The following is a 14872-nucleotide window of genomic DNA, read 5'->3' on the forward strand; positions in this document are numbered from 1 at the left end:
GGAAAGGTCACACACAATGATTGTAAGCAGGCATTTTGCTTTCTCTTATCCCCCACCCACTTGGTCAAGGTCCTCAAAGCTGCTGTGTTCAGTCCGGATTGGACCTGGGTTCTAAAGCAGTGTATTTAGAAAGGGGATTTAGCAATATTTTAAATAAAGTATTTCTCACAATAATTTCTATACATTTTCATAATATTTTTTCTTATTCAAAGTGTCTTCATTTTGTGTAGTTCTGACACTGTCTTCCTAGTTAACATACTGAGGATAAAAATAAATAGTGAGCAAAAATATCTGAGCTACTACATATCAAGCAAGTTTTCACACCAGCTACTTCATGACATCAGAGACATATATTTTAGAGGAAAGTCTCCTTTACCTTTCGGATGATCTCATCTTTTCATCTAATGTACTTGGCATGCTAAAGATAGCCTTCTGCTTTTCTTTGCATTTTTCTTCCAGCTTGGAAGTGGGTCCCAAGTTCCTTCTCACTTGGTGGTATCCCAGACGGTTTCACATGCAGTCACCCTTACCTCCTGTGATGACAAACCAGGCTCTTTTCTAAACACAAAACTGGTAAAATTTGAACTCCACACTTTGCTTTAGGTTTGCATCTTATCTAATTTTGACTGTGGAGTCTCAACACAGAAGGAGAAAATGTCTCTGAAAAGTGAAATCACCCATTCAACCTTTAAGTTCCTTGGAACTTGTTCAGATCCAAGGGAGAATACTTGTGCAACAATCTTATTTCTTTTTCTCTTTACCACTACCAAGCCCACCAGAAATAAGAAATTGGCAAAGTAAGTATGCATGAGCAATTCCTTTATCTCCTCATACAAGCATGAAGAAATTCTCAGAAATTAAGAATTGAAGTGTTTAATTGTCATCTTTTAAACATGGGATAATCCAGATTGACCCCAAGTGTTAATACTACTGGAGCATGATCAGAGAGAGCAAATCAAGCAACCCATATTCATATCCATAAGCTCTGGGTGTAATCCACTGCATAGTAAAACAGAATCTATTCAAGATTGACATAAATGACAGCAGGGGAGAAAAAGAATACAAACTTACATCCGGACTGGCCACCCTCCAGGTATTTAGTAACTGATGTTCTGCAGCTAATACCTTATTTACTACCCTTTGGTTGTTGGCAAACATTGATGATTACTTGTATTTCATGGTTCTGACTGAATTTTCTTCACAGGTAAACAATAAGCTTTAAAAAGCACAGTAAATAGGAGAAAAGACAGAGGACAATATGGGAGGCATGGAGTCCTATAGGGGTGTTCTAGATCCAAATTCTTTGTAAGCCACTCTTCCAAAGACCTCTTTTTTTTTTTTGCTGGCTAATGCAATTAAGAGCCAGTTCAATAGTTAATCAGCCTCACTAAATGATGTGGGTATTGAAGTTACAGTCTGTAATGGAGCAGTGAATCTATGCTGGAGGCTGGAGACAGGCACTGAGAAGTGATCATCAACCTTCTGGTCAGAAACTAAGAATGACCAGCAGCAAGAGCAACACAGACACAGTTTCTTTAGAAATCATTGAGATTTTTACCCACATTCAGACCTGCAGATCTAATTTTTTAGATAGGCTAGGTTAAAGAAACTATAGAGGTGCCTTTTCCATTTTTAACACTGTAGCCATTTTAGCCAAAAATGGAGGGAAAGTGAAGAATTCTATATTCTCTAAAAGTATTGTTTAAGGGAAAAGAGACTTGGTGTAACTGTATTGATACCTTTCATATAACTTTTTAGAGATCTGTTTTTCATAATGTGTTCCTTTACATTCTTTATCTGTCTCCGTGGAGTTCAAAGCTTTCTTAAGCCCTATTTACTAGGGCAAGAGAAATATAAGCCCTGCAGCTGTTGGCTTTTTGCGCTCATTGGGCTAATTTTGAATCCAAAGCACAAATCCTGTGCAGTGCATTGAGGTGATGAAATGTGAAATTGTATTGAATTGAAATGTAAAATTGTCTCATTTCTGGGCACCTTGTGGTAGGTACCAGTACGAGGTTACCAAAGGAATAAGGAGGGCCAGTGTGATTTATACAAGAGAAGATCAGAGGGTGTGAATTGCAAAGGCGTTCTGAATAAATTAAAAGATAAAGTACAAGAACTGAATTTGGGAGACAGGTCGCCCACATTGAACAGATCTCCTCCATACAGCCTTATCTTATACTTTAAGACTCCTATGCACTGTCTACGTTAATATAGTCTTTACGGAAAAAATAGAAATTTAAAATTAAATTAATATCCCTATCTCTAATATTTAGAAATAGCAATAAGTGAAACTGAACCTTGTTTCAGATTCTTTCAGTCGCTTGCTGTTGGAGCAGTTCTAAATAACTGTAAGTATTGGTTACAAAGATGATGATAGATTTTTTTAAAAAGTTCTGTCAACAAAGGAAATGCCTAATTCCTTGGGAATTATATCAAATTATATCAAATCTCTTTTGATTCTTGAGTTCTTTCATCTTAATATTCTGCTTTATTTATATGGTCTTGCAAATATTGATTATTTATCAGTCACTGCTCTCTCCTCTCAGTTACTAAGAACATTGCAATCAAGAACAACATAAGACAGTACTTGTTTAAAATGACTGCACTCCCACACCACAACTGTCTTTAGACTGTATTTTAAATTTAAACCAAAAATTAAAGTAATACTAAGCTTTCTTTTACTTTTTCTCTCAAGAAATGATTGATGTTACCCTTTCCTGCTATAAGGAATACCTGTGAGTTACTGAAAAACATCTGAAGGACAGCACAGTCATTGCTCACAGCCAGCACAGTTTCATGAGGAAAGTCCTGCTTGTCAAACCTAATTTCCTTTTCTGACAAGGTAACCCACCTGGCTGATCAATACAAGCCAGTAGATGCAATTTTTTTTAGATTACAGTAAAGCTTTCAGTGCTGTCTCTGACAAGATCCTTCTGGACAAAATGTCCAGCATACAGCTGGACAAACACATGATGGGATGGGTGAGCAGCTGGCCCACATGTCAGGTACAACGGGTTACAGCGAGTGGGGTGACATCAGACTGGTGACCTGTCACTAGTGGGGTTCCACAGGGTTCCATCCTCAGCCCTGTGCTCGTCAACATCTTCATAAATGACCTGGATGCAGAACTCAAAGGTGCACTAATTTTGCAGACGATACAAAACTGAGGAGAGTTGTCGACTCCCTCAAAGGCAGGGATGCCTTGCAGAGAGACTTTGACAGATCAGAGGACTGGGCAATCACCAGCTGTATGAAGTTTGACGCAGGCAATCAGCTGGCACTCACTGGGGAATAACAGGCTGGAGACCAGTGCTGTGGAAAGGGAACTGGGGCTCCTTGTTGACAGAAGGTTGGATATGAGTCAGCAGTGCCCTGGCAGCCTGGACGACCAGTGCTATCCTGGAGTGCATCAGGCACAGCATCACCAGCCGGGCAAGGGAGGGGATTGTCCCACTCTGCTCTGCACTGGGGCAGCCTCACCTCAAGTGCTGGGGGCAGTTTTCGGTGTCACAATATAAGAAGGATGCAGAGCTATTAGAGAATGTCCAAAGGAAGGCAGTGAAGATGGTGAAGAGCCTTGAAGGGAAGTTTTATGAAGAGTGGGTGAGGTCACTTGATCTGTTCAGCCTGGAGGAGACTGAGGGGAGACCCCACTGCAGTTACAGTTTCCTTGTGAGGGCAAGAGGAGGGGTGGGCACTGATCTCTGCTCTGTGGTGACAGTGACAGGATCCAAAGGAATGGCCTGAAGTTGTGTCAGGGCAAATTTAGGTTGGATATTAGGAAAAGGGTATTCACACAGAAGGTGTTGGGCACTGGAACAGGCTCCCCAGGGCAGTGGTCACAGTGCCAAGAGTTCAAGAAGCATTGGAACAATGCAGATACATGGTGTGACTCTTGAGCATAGTTCTGTGCAGGGCCAGGAGTTAAACTTTGATAATCCTGATGAGTCCCTTCCAACTCAGGATATTCTATGATTCTATGAAATGCTTCTATAAAACTGCTTAGACCATCACAGAAATGAATCTTTTTTTACAGAGTGGAAACTCTAAAACTATTGTGACAGGACTTTGAATTCTGGAGATGTTTTACTGTACAGAAGGGCACTGTCTGCTGTTACAACATTCTTTGCCACATCAATGCTCTAAAATCATCTCAGTTTGTGTCTGGGCATATGGAATGAAATACCTTACCTTTGCAAGCAGTGACATTTAATGTTAGAGTCTGGTTTAATCCACAAAGTTGAAACCCAAAATTTCCCCAAATGTAGAAATATTAAGGATTAAGGTTGGGAGATTTTTTCAATTAAATATTTATGGGTTTGGACAAGTGTCATGATTTCACCCAACTGAAACTTCATGCTGTGTCTTTAGTAAGAATATGAAACATCAATTATCATGTCATGTGTGATGATAATACATTATGCATTAGGCTATATAGACAGACATGTATAGTTCTTAAAATACAAACAATTTTGATGAATCTATAAACTGCTTGACCCAAGCAACATTGTTTGTCATGAACAAAAATCTGTGTCATGTGTCAAGACAGGTACCAACTGTAGCATTGGAAGATGTCAGGTTACAGTAAAAGGAAAAGTATCAGGTTTTAGTGCAACACAGAATATCCTGGACAAGATAGTAATTAAACTCTTAATGGAGTTTCCTGTTTTACCAAAATGAAACATAGTATCTAATCGCACATTTGGAGTGAAGTATTAATTATGACATGAGTATGGACACACAAATATAGCTGACAGAGATGCAATGGTTTTCACTGAAAACCTGTGCTTTTAGATTCACTTGGTGCAATAAACTCAGATCAGACTAGACAATGAAAATCATGACCTACTCTGCTGAAGCAGCCCACTTCTTCTCTTACAGATTATGTAGTATTTTATCAAAGATTGTTATAAACTCAAGCATTCCTCCAAGACAGAGGCCTGGCTTTTTCAAAGGCTGGGTTGCATTAACTGAAGCCCTTGCAAGTGCCTCTTCTGTAGCAAACTCTACATGTTAGGGTCAGGGGTGAGCTCTTATTTGAGTAGGAGGGAAATTGTTAATGAAATTTTGCTCAGTGAGCTGTGTCATCCTTTATTCTTGCTGTGCTCCAGGCAGGTCCATACTGTCAAATATCAGAAGAGGCTGGAAATGAGTGACACATGTCTTCAAGACCAGAAATGACAGTGACCTTCCAGCTCCTTTTTGTGAAGGAGCAGGGGTGTTGTGCATAGCTATTGAGAACAGAAATGAACGCTGACATTTTAATAATGTTCTGTTTGGTTCTTTGCTTCTTCTTATGGCAGTGGTTCAAACACTATTCTTAGGTTTATTTCTAGCACAAATTCACAGCAGTCCCTTCCAGGACACAAAACCAGATTTATGCTCAAGTGAGTGAGGGCAGGAATCACCTGGTCACCTCCATAATTTGGATTGCTACATATGGTGCACAATTAATTAGAAGAAATATTTCTCATATCCTGAGGAAGGGAAAAATAAGTTTTTATTTTTTATCACTATCTTTGAGACCAGACAGTATCACAATTTATAGCTCTGAGTTTTTTTCCTTTGCTTTCACAATTTCATCTTTTCCATGTGACAGTTTAATTTGTAAGTACTAAACTTATTTGTGCATAATATTAAACATATGGAAATCATGAGACATTTAATGGAAGATCCAGACATTGCAAATTGGTAGGTATAGGAGAAGGAAGGTAAAGTGTATGTGTCCTGGCTTATTTACATAGACAAAAGTACAGAAGTGGTTGAATTTTCCCTCTCTTTAGCCCTGCATATCACCATGGTTTGCAAAACACCTGCAGAAGTTCAAGAAGATGGCTAGAACGGTCTAGGAAGAATTATTAGACTGAGCCTGATGCATAAAGACAAAGAATAAATTATATCTTAAGATACATAAAGAATGAAATGAGAAGTGGTCCTGATTTGAAAGCCTTGCTTGAGCACAGGCAGTAATTGTTGAATTGCACAGCATCCCCAGTTAAGTGAAAAGAATCATGGAATGGTTTTAGTTGGAAGGGACCTTAAAGATCATCTCATTTCAATTTCTTCCACTAGACCAGGTTGCTCAAAGCCCCATCCAAATGGCCTTGAACACTCCTAGGGATGGGACATTCACAAATTTCTGAAAAACCTGTCCCATTGCCTCTCATTCTCATTCCTTACACCTAGTCTGAACCTGCTCTCTTTCAGTTAAAGCCACACCCCTTGTCCTCTCACTACACACTCTCATGGAAAGTCCATGTCCAGCTCTCTTGTAACCTGGAAAGTTGTATAAGATTTTCCCAGACCCTATGCTTCTCCAGGATGAGCAACCCCAACTTTCTCAGCTTTTTCCTCACAGGAGGGGTGCTCCGTCCCTCTAATCTCTGGATTTGTCTGATCTCTGGACTTGCTCCACAGGTCCACATCCTATGTTGAGGACACAGAACTGCAGGTGTGATCTCACCAGACCAAAGTAGAAGGACAGAATCTCTTCCCTTGCCCTGCTTGCCACACTGCTTGGGATGCAGACCAGGATACAATTGGATTTCTGGGCTGCAAACACACATTGCTAGGTCATGTATGGCTTCTTGTCAACCAAGCTATTTTTTTTCCACTTGCATTTAGAACAGGTGCAGGCATTTCTGTTATGTGTGAACTTGACTGCAGTTACCCTTGCTTTGATTACATTATAAATGAGGTTCTTGCTAAGAGGTGTGCTTGATGCTGCATCTAGAGAGCTCCTAGAAGCTGAAAACCAGAGCAGAAATTAGGAACCCATCTGAGAATCCACAAATCAAAAAATGAACCAGAGAGGATAAAATACCAGTGCCCATTTGTCTCATTACAGTATTTCTGGCAGCAGATCTGAAATCAGCTTACCAAACAGTTAAACCTTTTTCCCTTGGCAGTCCCTCTGGAGTATCCCCTCACTGTACAGGAGGGCAGGAGGGAATGCTGGAAGTTTTACACTGGTGTCTGTGTTGCTTTCAAGTGTATTCTGGACAAAATGTGCGCTGACATATCCTGTCTGGCAGGGCTGGAGACAACCAAAGTGTTCACAACTCATCCCACTGGAGAAGGAAAGCAAGTCTTGTTCTAGGGCATTAAATGTTCTAGAAAGCACTTGTCAGAGAAGCTTCCATGGAGATTGTGACTGTCCATGATTGTCCTTTGAATAGAAAAGGAGGAAGAGTTGGAGACAGCAGCGTCACAAGGAGGAGTGGTAAAGGAACATTGCCAGGAATAAAATTCTGGTATTAAGCTGGTAAGTGCCCCCTCAGGGTGTCACTTTGCACTGTGCTCACCTCTGTAGTGGCTTGGCTGTGCAGAGGGTGTACAAACAGTGCCCAGACTGGGGTACTCTCATGGAGCATCACCTATGAACAACCTAACACAGACATAAATACAACCAGCGTGAGCACCCCAGCACATAAATTCCTGAATAGTGCAGGATTCTGCTACATGACAACACTTCTGTGCCAGGGAAAAAAATAGTGAAACTGCAGTGCTTCTGCTGACAGAAACTGCTCTTTGGCATTGTGTTTTCCAAGGAAATACTTGAGGCTGGAACTTCTGTTTTCCTGCAGTTTGCCAGAAACCAGACATATCAGTTTTTCAGTGCTTTAATTCAGAGATGTGCGAGATGAAAATGGGGTCCTGGTCACCTAGGGGCCCACAACAGAGAGCAAAGAAGTTTGGCATATCAAAGAGCTCTGTTCTGAGAGCAGTAAAGAAGCATGTGGGCTGTCTGCTTGGTCTTGTTGAATTTTGGATACTGTGTATTTTAGTTGTTGCAAAAACACAAGACATCAAATGTAGTTTTCTGTGTTTGCTATAAGTAAAAGAAAATACTATTTTGTCATCTATATTTGACCAATAAAGTGTCAAAACTACCATGTAATACCTTATCTTATAAAAATATCCACCTATTACTTGCAGAAATGATGGATACATCGACAACATGGGAGAGGCCAATGTGTGTTAGTTTCTCAGGAATATAAAAAGCATTTTACTACCTTCTTTTATTCAGGTTTCAGTGGCCCTGGAATATTCTCTATCTTCTTCTGGAAAGCAAATCCTTTACTGGAAGTATTACATCCAGTAGCCAGAGGATGAAGTCCTGTGCCAGCATGACAGGAGTGGAACACCTGAGATTCACTCTTGAGAATCAGCACTAAGTATGAAAACTATGTACTAAAATAGATTTATGCGGATTTTTGGGGTGATTTTTTGCTCCAATTAACACTCATGTATGTGATGTAGAAAGACCTCTGATTGGTGACTAATCTTTTTTATGAGATTTGGTTGTTTTCAGCTTTTAGTAAGAATGTATTTCTTTTGTGAGATTGCTTGTTTACAAACTATGTCCCATTTCTACTTCAAGATGAAAAAAAAAAATTTGCAGTTTTACCATAACTAAAATTAGGATGTATTGCAGCAAAATTATATAAAATATGCACCAGCAAAAGCATTTAATTCATTCTAAAAATAAAAGAAAAGTTTTGCTTCCAAAAGATCTCTTGGAAACTTTTATTTTTAATAAGCTGATATTTGGGGGGTTAGAGAGAAATGCAAATTTAGACTTTCAAATGCAAATTTTATCCAAATAACATCTTTTTAAAAAGTATATTTAGGTTCTGTTGATTTGTTCTTTGGTATTTGGCAAGATTGTAAGCAGAACCTCTGTTAGACATGACTAGGGGGAAGTTGTAACATAAATAAAATATTAACCTAATTAAATTGTGTCTTTTTAAAACTTGATAAACCCTGTGAGGTCGTACATGTAAGTGTTGAACAGATCCAAAATTCCATGGATGGAATGGGTGCTAATATTGCCTAAAAGATCATCTTCTAATGCATCAAACATACCTGGTTGTTCTTTAATGAGTTATCAGGACCCAATCAAGAGTACATTAAATTTTATTTCACTGAAAGGAGCTGAAACAAATAATTTTAAACAGACTCTGCCATTCTTACTTACACCTTATATTTGCTGCACCATTTAAAACTTGATGGGTTCCTTAACCGTGATGTGGTATTTTAAATAGTTTGCTTAGCCTGGTAGCACCAGAGAAGCAGGTCTATTCCCCAGCCAGCTGGGTTCTCATACTGGTATGTCCTTTTGCCTATGAAGCACATGCTTTCATTTCCCAAAGCCCCTGTGCAAAGTTATAGTTGGTATCCTTGAAAGAAATCAGTGTTTGTTGCTTTAATTTTTGTTGAGAAGCTGGCATTCTGTCATTTCAGCTCATCATATTATTATGCATGTAATAATGTGACATGCTTAACTGCTAGCTTCAAGCTGAACATTTAATGTGGGATACACCTACAGTGTTTTCATTTCAGATAGCTGCAATCAGACCTCAGAGCAGCTTTCTCATCTGGAAAGATAAAGTCCACGGCATTCACTTTTTTGACATGGACAGATTTGTTTTAACATGTTCAGAATACATAAAAATGTGAATGATAGAAGTCCAGCCTACCTCGAGGTGGGATAAAATAAAAGATCACTATAGATTTTCACATATATATGAGCTGATGTGGTTTTGTGTGCTTGAATGTGTGTATTTATGTGAAAGAGATAAAAATAAATTTAACTTTAACTATCTTAAAGAATGTTACTGAGTTAATTTGCAACTGTAAATCTATGAGTAATGTATATATTAAGGTATACTGAGATTCCAGCCTGTAGATATGTCAAAGAATCTGACAGTCTTTGAATGGAAAAAAAAAAATAAAACATGCCTCACACAAACCTAGTTTTTCCACTTTCTTTTTTTTCTTTGCAATTAGCTTGTACTAAATTCCAAGTATGTTCAGTAATCTGCTGATCAGAAATTTTTTTTAGCACACTGAAAAAAACCATGGGTGTTTATTACATTAATATTTGCTATGTGGTTATAATGAGAAAACTAATCTTAAAACATCTAACAAGTTGGGTTCTGGTGAACACAGACTTACATGCTGATCTTTCCATACCTCTAGAGCTGCTGCTGCACTGAGTCATTGAGAAATCTCTTCAAAAGTTCCAGGGCCAGAACACAAAAAGAAGGCATCCATGGGCACAGGTGTGTGTAATCTTACAGTGATTCAAATTAATTTAGGGCTATTTAAATCAAAAGCTGATTCCTGTCTAGGTTTGTGTTTGCAGCTTGGATAAGTATCTGCAGCTGGCTATATTGCTTCATGGAAGAGTGCTATGAGAGAAGCATAAAGGCATCAAAATATTAGAAAAGCCCAGAGACACTGTAAAAGTCTATCTATGATTTTGCAGTCACTGTTGTTGTCTGTCTAATACTGCAATGCCAGTCACACTCTGTGAAAGACACACAGTCTCTTATGCTTAGTTTCTGTTCAAATAGGTGTTTCCAGGCTTGGGTAATTTTCTGAGCTGGGTGTGATATTTTCTCTAAATTCCTGCTCCTGTCCAGATAGGACTCTGAGCTGCACATGTGTAGTACACCCTCCCAGCCTTTCCTTTTCTGGGAGTGCTTTAGAGGTGAGGATAACCATGTCCACTCCTTCACAATAGGATCTTTCTTCAGAAACAGTGGCTTTTACATTCAGAGCAATGCTAATTGAGAGACCCCATTGCAAGATTTTAGCTGAATCTCATAATCCAATAAAGGGTGAGAAGGAAAAAGCACAGACTCCCACACTGACTGCAGTCCAGGACTGCTGAAACTGTCTTTCTTTTGATAACAAGGGGACTCAAGAATGGCTAAAATTATACGGCTCTTGTAGCCTTTCCTGCTAATCATCCAAAGAGAAGGATAATCAGGCTATTGTAAATTCTGTGTGGCATAACACTGTTTGTATTTGCCTTTTTTGTCAGTCATTTGCGTTTGGTCACATTTATCTGACATTGCAAACACTGGTTTAAGAGTTTACCTGAGCAAACGTATGACAGCTTCTTTAAAAATATCTGTCGATTATAATCCCTCCATGTCTATTTCTTAAGTCAGTTTCTTCCTTTCCCCCACAATCATGTTAGATTTGATTAATGTAAGTTGAAGAGTAGAATAATTCTGGTAGCTCTTTTAAGTAAAATAGTTCATATACTAATGAGATCCTGTCCAGTTCAACTTAATTTTTTTTTTTTTTTTTGAGAGAAAGAGAGAGAAATGTTCTTTCTCCTGTTATTGAGTGCCAGCAGTGAGATGATTTTTAAGGGTTTTATTTTAGACTTGAATTTTGCTCATCTGTGGTAGGCTATGTTTTCTCATTGTAGAAGCTTTTTCCTGGTAAAATCATTCCCTTCACTAATGAGATCCATCCTGATATGACAGGAAGACAGCTCTTAAAACACCCACCGTTTTCTCCCATTCATTTGAATAGCAGCAAAGGGACATCTTTTAAAGTAATTTTTATCAGCGAGATTGGGCTGAATCTCATTAATAAAGAAATGATTTTACTCAAAAGAGCCTTCACAGTTGAGCTATAACCCAGATTAGTGAGATCTAGCCTGATTATAACTTTATAAGACATTGTACTTCTGCCATTCAAAGCACGCAAGTGTGCTGTAGAGACCATCCATTCAGTAAGAGGGTGTTTTAGAGGGGCAGGAATGAAAGGTGAGGAAGCAGCCTGGAGGTGTTTTTCTCATAATTTCAATATACCTTCAGCACAGAAAGTCAATTCTTGCTTTTCAAAAAGCAAGAATTGGTTGAAGATTGGTTTTCACTATATGTATTTTTATTTTGAAGAGCATAAGATGCTCAGATAAGGGTCAGTGTGCCAGAACTCTGCTGACTTCACCAGACATTTACACTAGCCCTAGTCAAGTAACCACTTCTCTCTAATTTTGTCTCACAAAAAAACCCCAAAAAACAAAACCCAGAGCAAACAAATTGCTTGTCAAAGGTCAGTCTCTAAGCAAGAACATCTGACATTTTTGTTTTAGAATGCATTTGGCTTTTTTTTTTATTTTGGCAGGAAAACAGGAAATAATTGATGAGTGAGAAAGAAAAAAAACTCTTAGCCATAACTCATGGTGAATTGCTGAATCTGTTATTGGGCTAAACAGTTTGGGTACAGTACAGTGCTGGAACTGGAGATGAAAGAGTTGTCTTCTATTTCACAGGATAAAAATAAGTGGTCACCATAGTTCCCTTTGCAGAATATCAAAAACGGTCTTTTGCAAATGAATAAAGATTCTTTCCTAAAGTGACTTTTCAATTAAATCTCCATTTTTGGATACTATTTTTGTCTTTTTTTTTCCCCTTCATTAGACAGTCAGAGAGAAGAGAGAAGGCACAGGGAAGAATAACATATTTTTTAATATTTTGGTTCAAATAATAAAATAAATAGTTACTTGGATTTGATAAAATATGGAATGAAAACTTATGCATGATTTAGTTTTAAAAAAATTCCTTCTTTACTGAAAAAAGAATTAATCTAACATTTTAAGCAGCTTCCATAGCAGGTAAATTTCTGGGAACTGCTGTTCCTCAGGAAACCAAAAAGGTCATAGTTTCCTAACACAAGGCCTTCATCACCAAAACCAGCCAGCTGGGCTGCACTATTTCATTACCTTTGGCAACATAAAACCAGGGTAGCAGAAACCTGGGAATAATGACTTTTTATGTTAAGCATGCTGTTTTGGTTGTAGTTGCCTATTTGGACAATAAGGATAACTCCAAAAAGAATTTTACCCAAGCTGGATGCATACTGCAGGCAGTGCAAATACCTCACACTGAAAGGCAACAACTTACAGGGAAACTCAAAGGTGTATTTCAGATAAATTGTAGAAGACTGAGCTGTGTAAGGTACGAAATAAAATGCAAGTGTAAAAAAACCCATTTCAATTGGACCTATATGAGTAGTTATATTCTTTGCAGTTCTGCATCAAGAGCAGAGGTTTGCAATAAAGACATCCATTTTGTTTCCATACCATCTAACTATGATTTTGTGACATTTTTAATGAACTACCTAATTTTTAGATATTGCTTTCAAAAGTTGTATGAAGACAGAGATGAAAAACTCAATACCAGCCTTTCCCAGGGCCAATAGTTCTCTCTGTATGGCTCCTCTGGTTCTGGTTGCCCAGAGTCTTTCCCAAGAAAGAAGTAAGGCTTTATTTAGTTGGTTGCAACATTTGTTTACCTCAGCAGAAAGTTCATATGAATGCATACCATCCCAAACTGCATTTTACCCCATCTGTTCTTTGCACAAGTAGAAATAGCTGCAGCTGAGAGCAAGGTAAGAGCAGAGTGAACCACTGTGAAGAAAGGAGCACAGAAAACTGCTACCAAATTAGACTGAACAGTTTCCTATTCCAAACTGGTGATGTTTCTGTGAGGTAGGATGGCAAATCCTGAATATTAATGAATAGTTAGCAAACCACTGAACACTCACTTGTCCTCAATAGAACCTCAAGATTGGTCACCCCACTACTGGACAGTAGCATAAATCTTCTAATTAGACTAATGAAAGACAGAAACAAAGGGAAGAGATATCCTAGCACCTTTCTGGTAAGGGATTGCCCAGGTGCTAGGAAACCTCTGTTTCATGCAGAACTCAATAAATTAGCATTTAAATCTCTATAACTCGGGACAGGGAATGTTGAATATGCTTGGTAACACACAGCTTGCAGAAGCCAAGCAATCACAACAAAACCTCACAATGTCCCAGGGCGTGGTAAATAACACCAACAAGATGTATCAAAAAGAAATGGTCATATATGTTTTTTCCAGCCTTCAGGCTACTGAAGCTTGAAACATCTGTATCAAGATAGAACAGGTTAAAAAGGCCCTACTAATACTAAAGCACAATATACCTCAAGGAAGGAAAATTATTTCCTTGAACAATATTTTGAGAATACCATATTCATAGATACACTCTCCACTTTGAGATACAGCATGGACTAGGATGTCTGGATGACCAACTGCCTCTGCCTGGGAAACATAACTGCAGGGCCTAACAGGAAAGGACCAGGAAGGAAGGAGGGAGTTGAGAATGGGCTTCGGGTGTTAGGTGGTGATTGAGTTTCAAGCAGTAAGAAATTGTAAGAAACTTAAGGAAATCTCTGTAGCTCAAATCAACTGCATTTGAATGAATGTAGGCAGCGGGTAGCTTTAGTGTTGTATGGAAAATCAGGCCTAGGTTTGGAGTTAGTCACTGAGCGGCTTAGCACTTGGGTACCAGTACTTCTACCAATGTGTGTGTTCCAAAGCCTTCTGTTTTGCATTCCCTATAGAGAACGTAGAGTCTTTGCAGGGATTTTCATTATTTCATATTCCCTCTAGGAGAGTGAATCTCTCTTTGTTTTGTTATATTTAGCACATCTCTCCTTTTGCCCTCAAGTCTTAACTATGGCTGAAAGTCTGAAAGTCTTTCATGAGCTCATAAAACCTAAAAAGCACTGTGTAGTCTAGATGGCTCAGGTTATTGCTGTTAGGAGCTTTCATTTGTTAGGTGGAGATCTCTGTTCCGGCTAGAGGAAGCACCCAGAGAACTAACCTGGTCCTTCCTGCATACAACTGCACACAGCCGTGTACTTTGCCAGAGCGACCAGGAGCACCTGAGAAGGCCTCTGGCAGTTATGAAACAGAGTATTTGACTGAAGGTTGCATGGCACCTCCTTGCTTTATCAGCTCCTACCTTCAGCCCACACTAAACTCACGCATTAAAAAGTGAAGTGCAATATTCTGCTCCCTGATCTTCTTAGACTGCAATATCTTTGTTCAATTCTCATTGTCATTGCTGGAATGTGCCAAGCAATGAAATGTCAGTATTTGAAATACAATTCTTAGGAGAACTTTTTTTTTTTCCTACTAAGTAAAGTTAACTTTATCTCATAATAATATTTAATGATGTCCCATTTAGTATTGTTCCTATTTTGCTTCTATCAGTCTTCGTTATGAATGCC

At 38.7% G+C, this 14872-nt stretch overlaps 1 long non-coding RNA gene across 1 annotated transcript; it reads right to left on the reverse strand.

The window, feature by feature from the left end:
* Nucleotides 1-405: 405 nt before the first annotated feature.
* Nucleotides 406-14534, reverse strand: LOC135302308 (uncharacterized). The gene is made up of 3 exons (XR_010364001.1): nucleotides 14464-14534; nucleotides 9982-10199; nucleotides 406-533 (listed from the first exon to the last, which is right to left on the reverse strand). It is a non-coding gene; the product is annotated as an uncharacterized LOC135302308 (long non-coding RNA).
* Nucleotides 14535-14872: the final 338 nt, after the last annotated feature.

Source organism: Passer domesticus, chromosome 6, assembly GCF_036417665.1.
Source record: "Passer domesticus isolate bPasDom1 chromosome 6, bPasDom1.hap1, whole genome shotgun sequence".
In the NCBI taxonomy this organism is placed as follows: domain Eukaryota; kingdom Metazoa; phylum Chordata; class Aves; order Passeriformes; family Passeridae; genus Passer; species Passer domesticus.